Source organism: Panulirus ornatus, chromosome 51 (genome assembly GCF_036320965.1).
Source record: "Panulirus ornatus isolate Po-2019 chromosome 51, ASM3632096v1, whole genome shotgun sequence".
Taxonomy (NCBI): domain Eukaryota; kingdom Metazoa; phylum Arthropoda; class Malacostraca; order Decapoda; family Palinuridae; genus Panulirus; species Panulirus ornatus.
Window position 1 is genome coordinate 10,039,458 of NC_092274.1, and position 13,810 is coordinate 10,053,267.

Below are 13,810 nucleotides of genomic sequence, written 5' to 3' on the forward strand. Positions count from 1 at the left end.
ACCCCCATACACATGTATATACATACACGTCCACACATGCAAATATACATACCTATACATCTCAATGTACACATATATATACACACATGGACACATACATATATACCCATGCACACAATTCACACTGTCTGCCTTTATTCATTCCCATCGCCAACGCCGCACATGTAATACCATCCCCCTCCCCCCTCATGTGTGCGAGGTAGCGCTAGGAAAAGAAAACAAAGGCCCCATTCGTTCACACTCAGTCTCTGGCTGTCATGCAATAATGCCCGAAACCACAGCTCCCTTTCCACATCCAGGCAACACACAACTTTCCATGGTTTACCCCAGACACTTCACATTCCCTGATTCAATCCACTGACAGCACGTCAACCCCAGTATACCACATCGATCCAATTCACTCTATTCCTTGCCCGCCTTTCACCCTCCTGCATATTCAGGCCCCGATCACTCAAAATCTTTTTCACTCCATCTTTCCACCTCCAATTTGGTCTCCCACTTCTCCTCGTTCCCTCCATCTTCAACACATATATCCTCTTGGTTAATCTTTCCTCACCCATTCTCTCCATGTGCCCAAACCATTTCAAAACACCCTCTTCTGCTCTCTCAACCATACTCTTTTTATTTCCACACTTCTCTCTTACCCTTACGTTACTTACTCGATCAAACCACCTCACACCACACATTGTCCTCAAACATCTCATTTCCAGCACATCCATCCTCCTGCGCACAACTCTATCCATAGCCCACGCCTCGCAACCATACAACATTGTTGGAACCACTATTCCTTCAAACATACCCATTTTTGCTTTCCGAGATAATGTTCTCGACTTCCACACATTCTTCAAGGCTCCCAGGATTTTCGCCCCCTCCCCCACCCTATGATTCACTTCCGCTTCCATGGTTCCATCCGCTGCCAGATCCACTCCCAGATATCTAAAACACTTTACTTCTTCCGGTTTTTCTCCATTCAATCTTACCTCCCAATTGACTTGACCCTCAACCCTACTGTACCTAATTACCTTGCTCTTATTCACATTTACTCTTAACTTTCTTCTTTCACACACTTTACCAAACTCAGTCACCAGCTTCTGCAGTTTCTCACATGAATCAGCCACCAGCGCTGTATCATCAGCGAACAACAACTGACTCACTTCCCAAGCTCTCTCATCCCCAACAGACTTCATACTTGCCCCTCTTTCCAAAACTCTTCCATTCACCTCCCTAACAACCCCACCCATAAACAAATTAAACAACCGTGGAGACATCACACACCCCTGCCGCAAACCTACATTCACTGAGAACCAATCACTTTCCTCTCTTCCTACACGTACACATGCCTTACATCCTCGATAAAAACTTTTCACTGCTTCTGACAACTTGCCTCCCACACCATATATTCTTAATACCTTCCACAGAGCATCTCTATCAACTCTATCATATGCCTTCTCCAGATCCATAAATGCTACATACAAATCCATTTGCTTTTCTAAGTATTTCTCACATACATTCTTCAAAGCAAACACCTGATCCACACATCCTCTACCACTTCTGAAACCACACTGCTCTTCCCCAATCTGATGCTCTGTACATGCCTTCACCCTCTCAATCAATACCCTCCCATATAATTTACCAGGAATACTCAACATACTTATACCTCTGTAATTTGAGCACTCACTCTTATCCCCTTTACCTTTGTACAATGGCACTATGCACGTATTCCGCCAATCCTCAGGCACCTCACCATAAGTCATACATACATTAAATAACCTTACCAACCAGTCAACACTACAGTCACCCCCTTTTTTAATAAATTCCACTGTAATACCATCCAAACCTGCTGCCTTGCCGGCTTTCATCTTCCGCAAAGCTTTTACTACCTCTTCTCTGTTTACCAAATCATTTTCCCTAACCCTCTCACTTTGCACACCACCTCGACCAAAACACCCTATATCTGCCACTCTATCATCAAACACATTCAACAAACCTTCAAAATACTCACTCCATCTCCTTCTCACATCACCACTACTTGTTATCACCTCCCCATTTGCGCCCTTCACTGAAGTTCCCATTTGCTCCCTTGTCTTACGCACTTTATTTACCTCCTTCCAGAACATCTTTTTATTCTCCCTAAAATTTAATGATACTCTCTCACTCCAACTCACATTTGCCCTCTTTTTCACCTCTTGCACCTCTCTCTTGACCTCCTGTCTCTTTCTTTTATACATCTCCCACTCAACTGCATTTTTTCCCTGCAAAAATCGTCCAAATCTCTCTCTCTTCTCTTTCACCAATAATCTTACTTCTTCATCCCACCACTCACTACCCTTTCTAATCAACCCACCTCCCACGCTTCTCATGCCACAAGCATCTTTTGCGCAATCCATCACTGATTCCCTAAATAAATCCCATTCCTTCCCACTTCCGTTACTTCCATTGTTCTCACCTTTTTCCATTCTTTACTCAGTCTCTCCTGGTACTTCCTGACACAAGTCTCTTTCCCAAGCTCACTTATTCTCACCACCCTCTTCACCCCAACATTCACTCTTCTTTTCTGAAAACCCCTACAAATCTTCACCTTAGCCTCCACAAGATAATGATCAGACATCCCTCCAGTTGCACCTCTCAGCACATTAACATCCAAAAGTCTCTCTTTCGCGCGGCTGTCAATTAACACGTAATCCAATAACGCTCTTTGGCCATCTCTCCTACTTAGATACGTATACTTATGTATATCTCGCTTTTTAAACCAGGTATTCCCAATCACCAGTCCTTTTTCAGCACACAAATCTACAATCTCTTCACCATTTCCATTTACAACACTGAACACTCCATGTATACCAATTATTCCATCAACTGCCACATTACACACCTTTGCATTCAAATCACCCATCACTATAACCCGGTCTCGTGCATGAAAACCACTAACACACTCATTCAGCTGCTTCCAAAACACTTGCCTCTCATGATCTATATATATATATATATATATATATATATATATATATATATATATATATATATATATATATTCTTTCTTTCTTTCAAACCATTCGCCATTTCCCGCATTAGCGAGGTAGCGTTAAGAACAGAGGACTGGGCCTTTGAGGGAATACCCTCACCTGGCCCAATTCTCTGTTCCTTCTTCTGGAAAAAAAAAAAATGGCCCAACCCACCCCCATACACATGTATATACATACGTCAACACACGCAAATATACATACCTACACAGCTTTCCATGGTTTACCCCAGACGCTTCACATGCCCTGATTCAATCCACTGACAGCACGTCAATCCCGGTATACCACATCGCTCCAATTCACTCTATTCCTTGCCCTCCTTTCACCCTCCTGCATGTTCAGGCCCCGATCACACAAAATCTTTTTCACTCCATCTTTCCACCTCTTTGATCTCCCTCTTCTCCTCGTTCCCTCCACCTCCGACACATATATCCTCTTGGTCAACCTTTCCTCACTCATTCTCTCCATGTGCCCAAACTATTTCAAAACACCCTCTTCTGCTCTCTCAACCACGCTCTTTTTATTTCCACACATCTCTCCTACCCTTACGTTACTTACTCGATCAAAGCACCTCACACCACACATTGTCCTCAAACATCTCATTTCCAGCACATCCATCCTCCTGCGCACCACTCTATCCATAGCCCACGCCTCGCAACCATACAACATTGTTGGAACCACTATTCCTTCAAACATACCCATTTTTGCTTTCCGAGATAATGTTCTCGACTTCCACACATTCTTCAAGGCTCCCAGAATTTTCGCCCCCTCCCCCACCCTATGATCCACTTCTGCTTCCATGGTTCCATCCGCTGCCAGATCCACTCCCAGATATCTAAAAGACTTTACTTCCTCCAGTTTTTCTCCATTCAAACTCACCTCCCAATTGACTTGACCCTCAACCCTACTGTACCTAATAACCATGCTCTTATTCACATTTACTCTTAACTTTCTTCTTTCACACACTTTACCAAACTCAGTCACCAGCTTCTGCAATTTCTCACATGAATCAGCCACCAGCGCTGTGTCATCTGCGAACAACAACTGACTCACTTCCCAAGCTCTCTCGTCCCCAACAGACTTCATACTTGCCCCTCTTTCCAAAACTCTTGCATTCACCTCCCTAACAACCCCATCCATAAACAAATTAAACAACCATGGAGACATCACACACCCCTGCCGCAAACCTACATTCACTGAGAACCAATCACTTTCCTCTCTTCCTACATGTACACATGCCTTACATCCTCGATAAAAACTTTTCACTGCTTCTAACAACTTGCCTCCCACACCATATATTCTTAATACCTTCCACAGAGCATCTCTATCACCTCTATCATATGCCTTCTCCAGATCCATAAATGCTACATACAAATCCATTTGCTTTTCTAAGTATTTCTCACATACATTCTTCAAAGCAAACACCTGATCCACACATCCTCTACCACTTCTGAAACCACACTGCTCTTCCCCAATCTGATGCTCTGTACATGCCTTCACCCTCTCAATCAATACCCTCCCATATAATTTACCATATATATATATATATATATATATATATATATATATATATATATATATATATATATATATATATAGATATATATATTTTTTTTTTTTTGCTTTGTCGCTCTCTCCCGCATTTGCAAGGTAGCGCAAGGAAACAGACGAAAGAAATGGCCCAACCCACCCCCATACACATGTATATACATATGTCCACACACGCAAATATACATACTTACACACCTTTCCATGGTTTACCCCAGACGCTTCACATGCCTTGATTCAATCCACTGACAGCACATCAACCCTAGTATACCACATCGATCAAATTCACTCTATTCCTTGCCCTCCTTTCACCCTCCTGCATGTTCAGGCCCCGATCACACAAAATTTTTTTCACTCCATCTTTCCACCTCCAATTTGGTCTCCCACTTCTCCTCGTTCCCTCCACCTCCGACACACATATCCTCTTGGTCAATCTTTCCTCACTCATTCTCTCCATGTGTGCAAACCATTTCAAAACACCCTCTTCTGCTCTCTCAACCATGCTCTTTTTATTTCCACACATCTCTCTTACGCGTACGTTACTTACTCGATCAAACCACCTCACACCACACGTTGTCCTCAAACATCTCATTTCCAGCACATCCATCCTCCTGCGCACAACTCTATCCATAGCCTACGCCTCGCAACCATACAACATTGTTGGAACCACTATTCCTTCAAACATACCCATTTTTGCTTTCCGAGATAATGTTCTCGACTTCCACACATTCTTCAAGGCTCCCAGGATTTTCGCCCCCTCCCCCACCCTATGATCCACTTCCGCTTCCATGGTTCCATCCGCTGCCAGATCCACTCCCAGATATCTAAACACTTTACTTCCTCCAGTTTTTCTCTATTCAAACTTACCTCCCAATTGACTTGACCCTCAACCCTACTGTACGTAATAACCTTGCTCTTATTCACATTTACTCTTAACTTTCTTCTTTCACACACTTTACCAAACTCAGTCACCAGCTTCTGCAGTTTCTCACATGAATCAGCCACCAGCGCTGTATCATCAGCGAACAACAACTGACTCACTTCCCAAGCTCTCTCATCCCCAACAGACTTCATACTTGCCCCTCTTTATGTGGCAACGAACCTTAATGTGTCACGTGCAACAAGAACCAGTGGCGTCTGGGCACTTCCCTTACTGAGCAACTCGTTCCCCTCACTGAAGAATTAGAAATTATATCTCTTGCATTTACCTCCCTAACAACCCCATCCATAAACAAATTAAACAACCATGGAGACATCACACACCCCTGCCACAAACCTACATTCACTGAGAACCAATCACTTTCCTCTCTTCCTACACGTACACATGCCTTACATCCTCGATAAAAACTTTTCACTGCTTCTAACAACTTGCCTCCCACACCATATATTCTTAATACTTTCCACAGAGCATCTCTATCAACTCTATCATATGCCTTCTCCAGATCCATAAATGCTACATACAAATCCATTTGCTTTTCTAAGTATTTCTCACATACATTCTTCAAAGCAAACACCTGATCCACATATCCTCTACCACTTCTGAAACCACACTGCTCTTCCCCAATCTGATGCTCTGTACATGCCTTCACCCTCTCAATCAATACCCTTCCGTATAATTTACCAGGAATACTCAACAAACTTATACCTCTGTAATTTGAGCACTCATTCTTATCCCCTTTGCCTTTGTACAATGGCACTATGCACACATTCCGCCAATCCTCAGGCACCTCACCATGAGTCATACATACATTAAATAACCTTACCAACCAGTCAATAATATAGTCACCCCCATTTTTAATAAATTCCACTGCAATACCATCCAAACCTGCTGCCTTGCCGGCTTTCATCTTCCTCAAAGCTTTTACTACCTCTTCTCTGTTTACCAAATCATTTTCCCTAACCCACTCACTTTGCACACCACCTTGACCAAAACACCCTATATCTGCCACTCTATCATCAAACACATTCAACAAACCTTCAAAATACTCACTCCATCTTCTTCTCACATCACCACTACTTGTTATCACCTCCCCATTTGCGCCCTTCACTGAAGTTCCCATTTGCTGCCTTGTCTTGCGCACTTTATTTACCTCCTTCCAGAATATATATATATATATATATATATATATATATATATATATATATATATATATGTATATGGTTGCGAGGCGTGGGCTATGGATAGAGTTGTGCGCAGGAGGATGGATGTGCTGGAAATGAGATGTTTGAGGACAATGTGTGGTGTGAGGTGGTTTGATCGAGTGAGTAACGTAAGGGTAAGAGAGATGTGTGGAAATAAAAAGAGCGTGGTTGAGAGAGCAGAAGAGGGTGTTTTGAAGTGGTTTGGGCACATGGAGAGGATGAGTGAGGAAAGATTGACCAAGAGGATATATGTGTCGGAGGTGGAGGGAACAAGGAGAAGAGGGAGACCAAATTGGAGGTGGAAAGATGGAGTGAAAAAGATTTTGTGTGATCGGGGCCTGAACATGCAGGAGGGTGAAAGGAGGGCAAGGAATAGAGTGAATTGGAGCGATGTGGTATACCGGGGTTGACGTGCTGTCAGTGGATTGAAGCAGGGCATGTGAAGCGTCTGGGGTAAACCATGGAAAGCTGTGTAGGTATGTATATTTGCGTGTGTGGACGTATGTATATACATGTGTATGGGGGGGGGTTGGGCCATTTCTTTCGTCTGTTTCCTTGCGCTACCTCGCAAACGCGGGAGACAGCGACAAAGTATAATAAAAAAAAATATATATATATATATATATATATATATATATATATATATATATATATATATATATATATATATCCCTGGGGATAGGGTAGATAGAATACTTCCCACGTATTCCCTGCGTGTCGTAGAAGGCCACTAAAAGGGGAGGGAGCGTGTGGCAGGAAATCCTCCCCTCTCATTATTTTTTTTAATTTTCATAAAGAAGTAACAGAGAAGGGTGACGATATTCCCTCAAAGGCCCAGTTTTCTGTTCTTAACGCTACCTCGCTAATGCGGGAAATGGCGAATAGTTTGAAAAAAAAGAAAAAAAAAAAAAAATATATATATATATATATATATATATATATATATATATATATATATATATATATATATATATATATATGTATATACATATATTATTATTATTATATTATTTATTATTATTTTGTTTTGTTGCTGTCTCCCGCTCTTTGCGAGGTAGCGCAAGGAAACAGACGAAAGAAAATGGCCCAACCCACCCCCATACACATGTATATACACACACGTCCACACACGCAAATATACATACCTATACATCTCAATGTACACATATATATACACACACAGACACATACATATATACCCATGCACACAATTCACACTGTCTGCCTTTATTCATTCTCATTGCCACCTCGCCACAGATGGAATACCATCCCCCTCTCCCCTCATGTGTGCGGGTAGCGCTAGGAAAAGACAACAAAGGCCTCATTCTTTCACACTTAGTCTTTAGCTGTCATGCAATAATGCCCGAAACCACAGCTCCCTTTCCACATCCAGGCCCCACACAGCTTTCCATGGTTTAATAAAGGCAGACAGTATGAATTATGTACGTGTATATATGTATATGTCTGTATGTGTATATACATGTATAAGTTGAGATGTATAGGTATGTATATGTGCGTGTGTGGACGTGTATGTAAATACATGTGTTTGTGGGTGGGAGACAGTGACAAAGTATAAGGAATATAAATATTATTATTTTTATTATACTGTGTCGGACTCCTGCATTAGCGAGGTCACACAAGGAAACAGACAAAGTAATGGCCCAACTCACCCACGTACACATGTATATACATACACGCCGACAAATGCACCTATACTTATGTATACATTTCAATGTATACATTCATATACACACAGACAGACATATACATGTATACTCTTGTACATATTCATACTTGCTGCCTTCATCCATTCCGATCACCACCAAGCCACACATGAAATGGCACCCCCCTCCCCCCACATGCACTTGAGGTAGCAATAGGAAAAGACAACAAAGGCCACATTCGTTCACACTCAGTCTCTAGCTCCCTTTCCACATCCAGGCCCCACAAAACTTTCCATGGTTTACCCCAGACGCTTTACATACTCTGGTTCAATCCATTGACAGCACATCAACCCCGGTATACCACATCGTTCCAGTTCACTCTATTCCTTGTAGCCTTTCACCCTCCTGCATGTTTAGGCCCCGATCACTCAAAATCTTTTTCACTCCATCCTTCCACCTCCAATTTGGTCTCCCACTTCTTGTTCCCTCCACCTCTGACACATATATCCTCTTTGTCAATCTTTCCTCTCTCATTCTCTCCATGTGACCAAACCATCTCAATGCACCCTCTTCTGCTCTCTCAACCACACTCTTTATTACCACACATCTCTCTTACCTTTTCATTACTTACTCAATCAAACCACCTCACACCACATATTGTCCTCAGACATCTCATTTCCAACACATCCACCCTCCTCCGCACAATCCTATCTATAGCCCACGCCTCGCAACCATATAACATTGTTGGAACCACTATTCCTTCAACTATACCCGTTTTTGCTTTCGTAGATAATGTTCTCACCTTCCACAACAGACTGCATACTTGCCGCTCTGTCCAAAACTCTTGCATTCACCTCCCTAGCAACCCCATCTATAGACAAATTAAACAACCATGGAGACATCATGCACCCCTGCCGCAAACCGACGCACACTGAGAACCAATCACTTTCCTCTATTCCTATTCGTAGACATGGATTACATCCTTGATAGAAACTGTTCACTGCTTCTTGCAACTTACATCCCACACCATATAGTCTTAATACCTTCCACAGAGAATCTCTATCAACTCTATCATATGCCTTCTCCAGATCCATTTATGGTACATACAGATCCATTTGTTTTCTAAGTATTTCTCACATTCATTCTTCAAAGCAAACACCTGATCCACACATCCTCTACCACTTCTGAAACCACACTGCTCTTCCCCAATCTGATGCTTTGTACATGCCTTCACCCTCTCAATCAATACCCTCCCATATAATTTCCCAGGAATACTCAATAAACTTATACCTGTAATTTGAACACTCACCTTTATCCCCTTTGCCTTTGTACAATGGCACTATGCATGCATTCTTCCAATCCTCAGGCACTTTACCATGAGCCATACATATATTGAATAACCTCATGAACCAGTCAACAACACAGTCACCCCCTTTTTTTTTTATAAATTCCAATGTAAGACCATCCAAACCTGCTGCCTTGCTGGCTTTCATCTTCTTCAAAGCTTTCACTACCTCTTCTCTGTTTACCAAATCATTCTCTCTGACCCTCTCACTTTGCACACCACCGCGACCAAAACACCATATATCTGCCACTCTATTATCTAACACATTCAACAAACCTTCAAAATACTCGCTGCATCTCTTTCTCACATCATGACTACTTGTTATTACCTCCCCATTAGCCCCTTTCACTGATGTTCCCATTTGTTCTCTTGTCTTATGCACTTTATTTACCTCCTTCTAAAACATCTTTTTATTCTCCTTAAAATTTAATGTTACTCTCTCACCCCAACTCTCATTTGCCCTCTTTTTCACCTCTTGCACCTTTTTCTTTACCTTCTCCCTCTTTTTTTTTTTATACACCTCCCGGTCATTTGCACTATATCCCTGCAAAAGGTGGTAGGTGGGCAGATCAGTAAGGGTAGTGAGTGGTGGGACGAAGAAGTAAGATTGTTAGTGAAAGAGAAGAGAGAGGTATTTGGACGATTTTTGCAGGGAAATAGTGCAAATGACTGGGAGATGTATAAAAGAAAGAGACAGGAGGTCAAGAGAAAGGTGCAAGAGGTGAAAAAGAGGGCAGATGAGAGTTGGGGTGAGAGAGTATCATTAAATTTTAGGGAGAATAAAAAGATGTTTTGGAAGGATTTAATAATGTGTGTAAGATAAGAGAACAAATGGGAACATCAGTGAAAGGGGCAAATGGAGAGGTAATAACAAGTAGTGGTGGAGTGAGATCGAAGTGGAGTGAACATTTTGAAGGTTTGTTGAATGTGTGTGATAATAGAGTGGCAGATATAGGGTCCTTTGGTTGAGGTTGTGTACGAAGTGAGAGGGTAAGGGAGAATAATTTGGTAAACAGAGAAGAGGTAGTGAAAGCTTTGAAGAAGATGAAAGCCAGCAAGGCAGTGGGTTTGGATGGTATTGCAGTGGAATTTATTAAAAAAGGGGGTGATTGTGTTGTTGACTGGTTGGTGAGGATATTCAGTGTATGTATGCTTCATGGTAAAGTGCCTGAGGATTGGCGGAATGCATGCATAGTGTCATTGTACAAAGGCAAAGGGGATAAATGTGAGTGTTCAAATTACAGAGGTATAAGTTTATTGAGTATTCCTGGGAAATTATATCGAAGGGTATTGATTGATAGGGTGAAGGCATATATAGAGCATCAGACTGGGGAAGCGCAGTATGGTTTCAGATGTGGTAGAGGATGTGTGGATCAGGTGTTTGCTTTGAAGATTGTATGTGAGAAATACTTAAAAAAACAGATGGATTTGTATGTAGCATTTATAGATCTGGTAAAGGCATATGACAGAGTTGATAGAGATGCTGTGGAAGGTATTAAGAATGTATGGTATGGGAGGTAAGTTGCTAGGAGAAGTGAAAAGTTTTTATCGATGTAAGGCATGTGTTCGAGTAGGAAAAAAGTGATTGGTTCCCAGTGAATGTTGGTTTGCGGAAGGGGGTTTGATGTCTCCACAATTGTTAATTTGTTATTGGATAGGGTTGTTAGGGAGGTGAATGCAAGAGTTTTGGAGAGGGGTAAGTATGCAGTCTGTTGTGGATGAAACAGCTTGGGAAGTGAGTCAGTTGTTCGCTGATTAAACAGCGCTTGTGGCTGATTCAGGTGAGAAACTACAGAAGCTGGTGACTGAGTTTGGTAAAGTGTGTTAATGAAAAAACCTGAGAGTAAATGTGAATGAGAGGAAGGTTATTAGGTTCAGTAGGATTGAGGGACAAGTAAATTGATAGGTAAGTTTGAATGGAGAAAAACTGGAGGAAGTGAAGTGTTTTAGTTTTCTATTAGTGGATTTAGCAGCGGATGGAACCATGGAAGCAGAAGTGAGTCACAGGTTGGGGGAGGGGCAAAGGTTCTGGGAGCGTTAAAGAATGTATGGAAGGCGAGAACATTTTATCGGAGAGCAAAAATGGGTATGTTTGAAGGAATAGTGGTTCCAACAATGTTATATGGTTGCAAGGCATCGCCTATAGATAGAGTTGTGCAGAAGCTATAGATAGAGTTGTGCAGAAGAGGGTGGATGTGTTGGAAAGGAAATGTTTGAAGACAATATGTGGTGTGAGGTGGTTTGATCGAGTAAGTAATGAAGGGGTAAGAGAGATGTGTGGTAATAATAAGAGCATGGTTGAGAGAGCAGAAGTGGGTGTGTTGAAATGATTTGGACATATGGAGAGAATGAGTGAGTTAAGATCGACCAAGAGGATATATGTGTCACAGGTGGAGGGAAGAAGGATAAGCAGGAGACCAAATTGGAGGTAGAAGGATGGAGTGATAAAGATTTTGAGGAATTGGGGCCTGAACATACAGGAGGGTGAAAGGCATGCAAGGAATAGAGTGAATTGGAATGATGTGGTATACCGGGGTCAACGTGTTGTCAATGGATTGATCCAGGGCATGTGAAGCATCTGGGGTAAACCATGGAAAGGTGTGTTGGGCCTGGATGTGGAAAGGGAGCTGTGGTTTTGGTGCATTATGCCATGACAGTTAGAGACTGAGAGGGAACAAGTGTGGCTTTTTTTTGTCTTTTCCTGGCACTACCTTTCTGGATGAGGGGGAATGCTATTTCATATGTGGTGGGGTGGCGACGGGAATGGATGAAGGCAGCAAATATGGATATACACATGTGTTTATTTGTATATGTCTGTATATGTATATGTATGTATACGTTGAATTGTATAGGTATGTATATGTGCATGTTTGGATGTTTATGTATATACATGTGTATATGGGTGGGTTGGGCCATTTCTCGTCTGTTTCCTTGTGGTGCCTCACTGACACGGGAGATGTTGATTAAATACAATAATAGGATTGAGGGACAAGTTAACTGGGAGGTAAGTTTTAATGAAGAAAAACTGGAGAAGTGAAGTATTTTAGATATCTCAGAGTGGATTTAGCAGTGGATGGAACCATGGTAGCGGAAGTGAGTCATAGAGTGGGGGAGGGTGTGAAGGTTCTTGGAGCGTTGAAGAATGTGTGGAAGGCAAGAACGTTATCTCAGAGAACAAAAATGTGTATTCCTTCAGAATAGTGCTTCCAACAATGTTATGTGGTTGCGAGGTATGGGATATAGATAGGATTGTGCAGAGGAGGGTGGATGTGTTGGAAATGAAATGTTTAAGGAAATATCTGGTGTGAGATGGTTTGGTCGAATAAGTAATGAAAGGGTAAGAGAGATGTGTCGAAATAAAAAGAGTGTGGTTGAGAGAGCAGAAGAGGGTGTGTTGAAATGGTTTGTTCACATGGAGAGAATGAGTAAAGGAAAGATTTACAAAGAGGATATGTGTCAGAGGTGGAGGGAACGAGAAGTGGGAGACCAAATTGGAGGTGGAAGGATGGAGTGAAAAAGATTTTAGGCAGGTAGGGCCGGAACATACAGGCATGCAAGGAATAGTGTGAATTGGATTGATATGGTATACTGGGATCAATGAGATGTCATTGGATTGAACCAGGGCATGTGACGCGTCTGGGGTAAGCCGTGGAATGTCTTGTGGGGCCTGGATGTGGAAAGGTAGACTGAGTGTGAACAAGTGTGGCCTTTGTTGTCTTTTCCTATCACTGCCTTGCAAGGGGGGGATGCTATTTCATATTTGGTGGGGTGGGAATGGGCATTGATGAAGGCAACAAATATGAATATGTACATGTGTTTATGTGTTTAAGGACAATATGTGGTGTGAGGTGGTTTGATCGAGTAAATGATAATAGGGTAAGAGAGATGTGTAGTAATAAAAAGAGTGTGGTTGAGAGAGCAGAAGAGGGTGTTTTGAAATGATTTGGTCACATGGAGAGAATGAGTGAGGAAACATTGACCAAGAGGATATATGTGTCGGAGGTGGAGGGAACGAGGAGAAGTGGGAGACCAAATTGGAGGTGGAAAGATGGAGTGAAAAAGATTTTGAGTGATCGGGGCCTGAACATGCA

General features: G+C 42.1%; 1 protein-coding gene across 1 annotated transcript in view; it reads left to right on the top strand.

Moving 5' to 3' along the window:
* LOC139764751 (protogenin-like) overlaps nucleotides 1–13,810 on the top strand; it is a 1,310,239-nt gene that overhangs the window by 413,122 nt on the left and 883,307 nt on the right. The gene's annotated exons all lie outside the window — the stretch shown is intronic.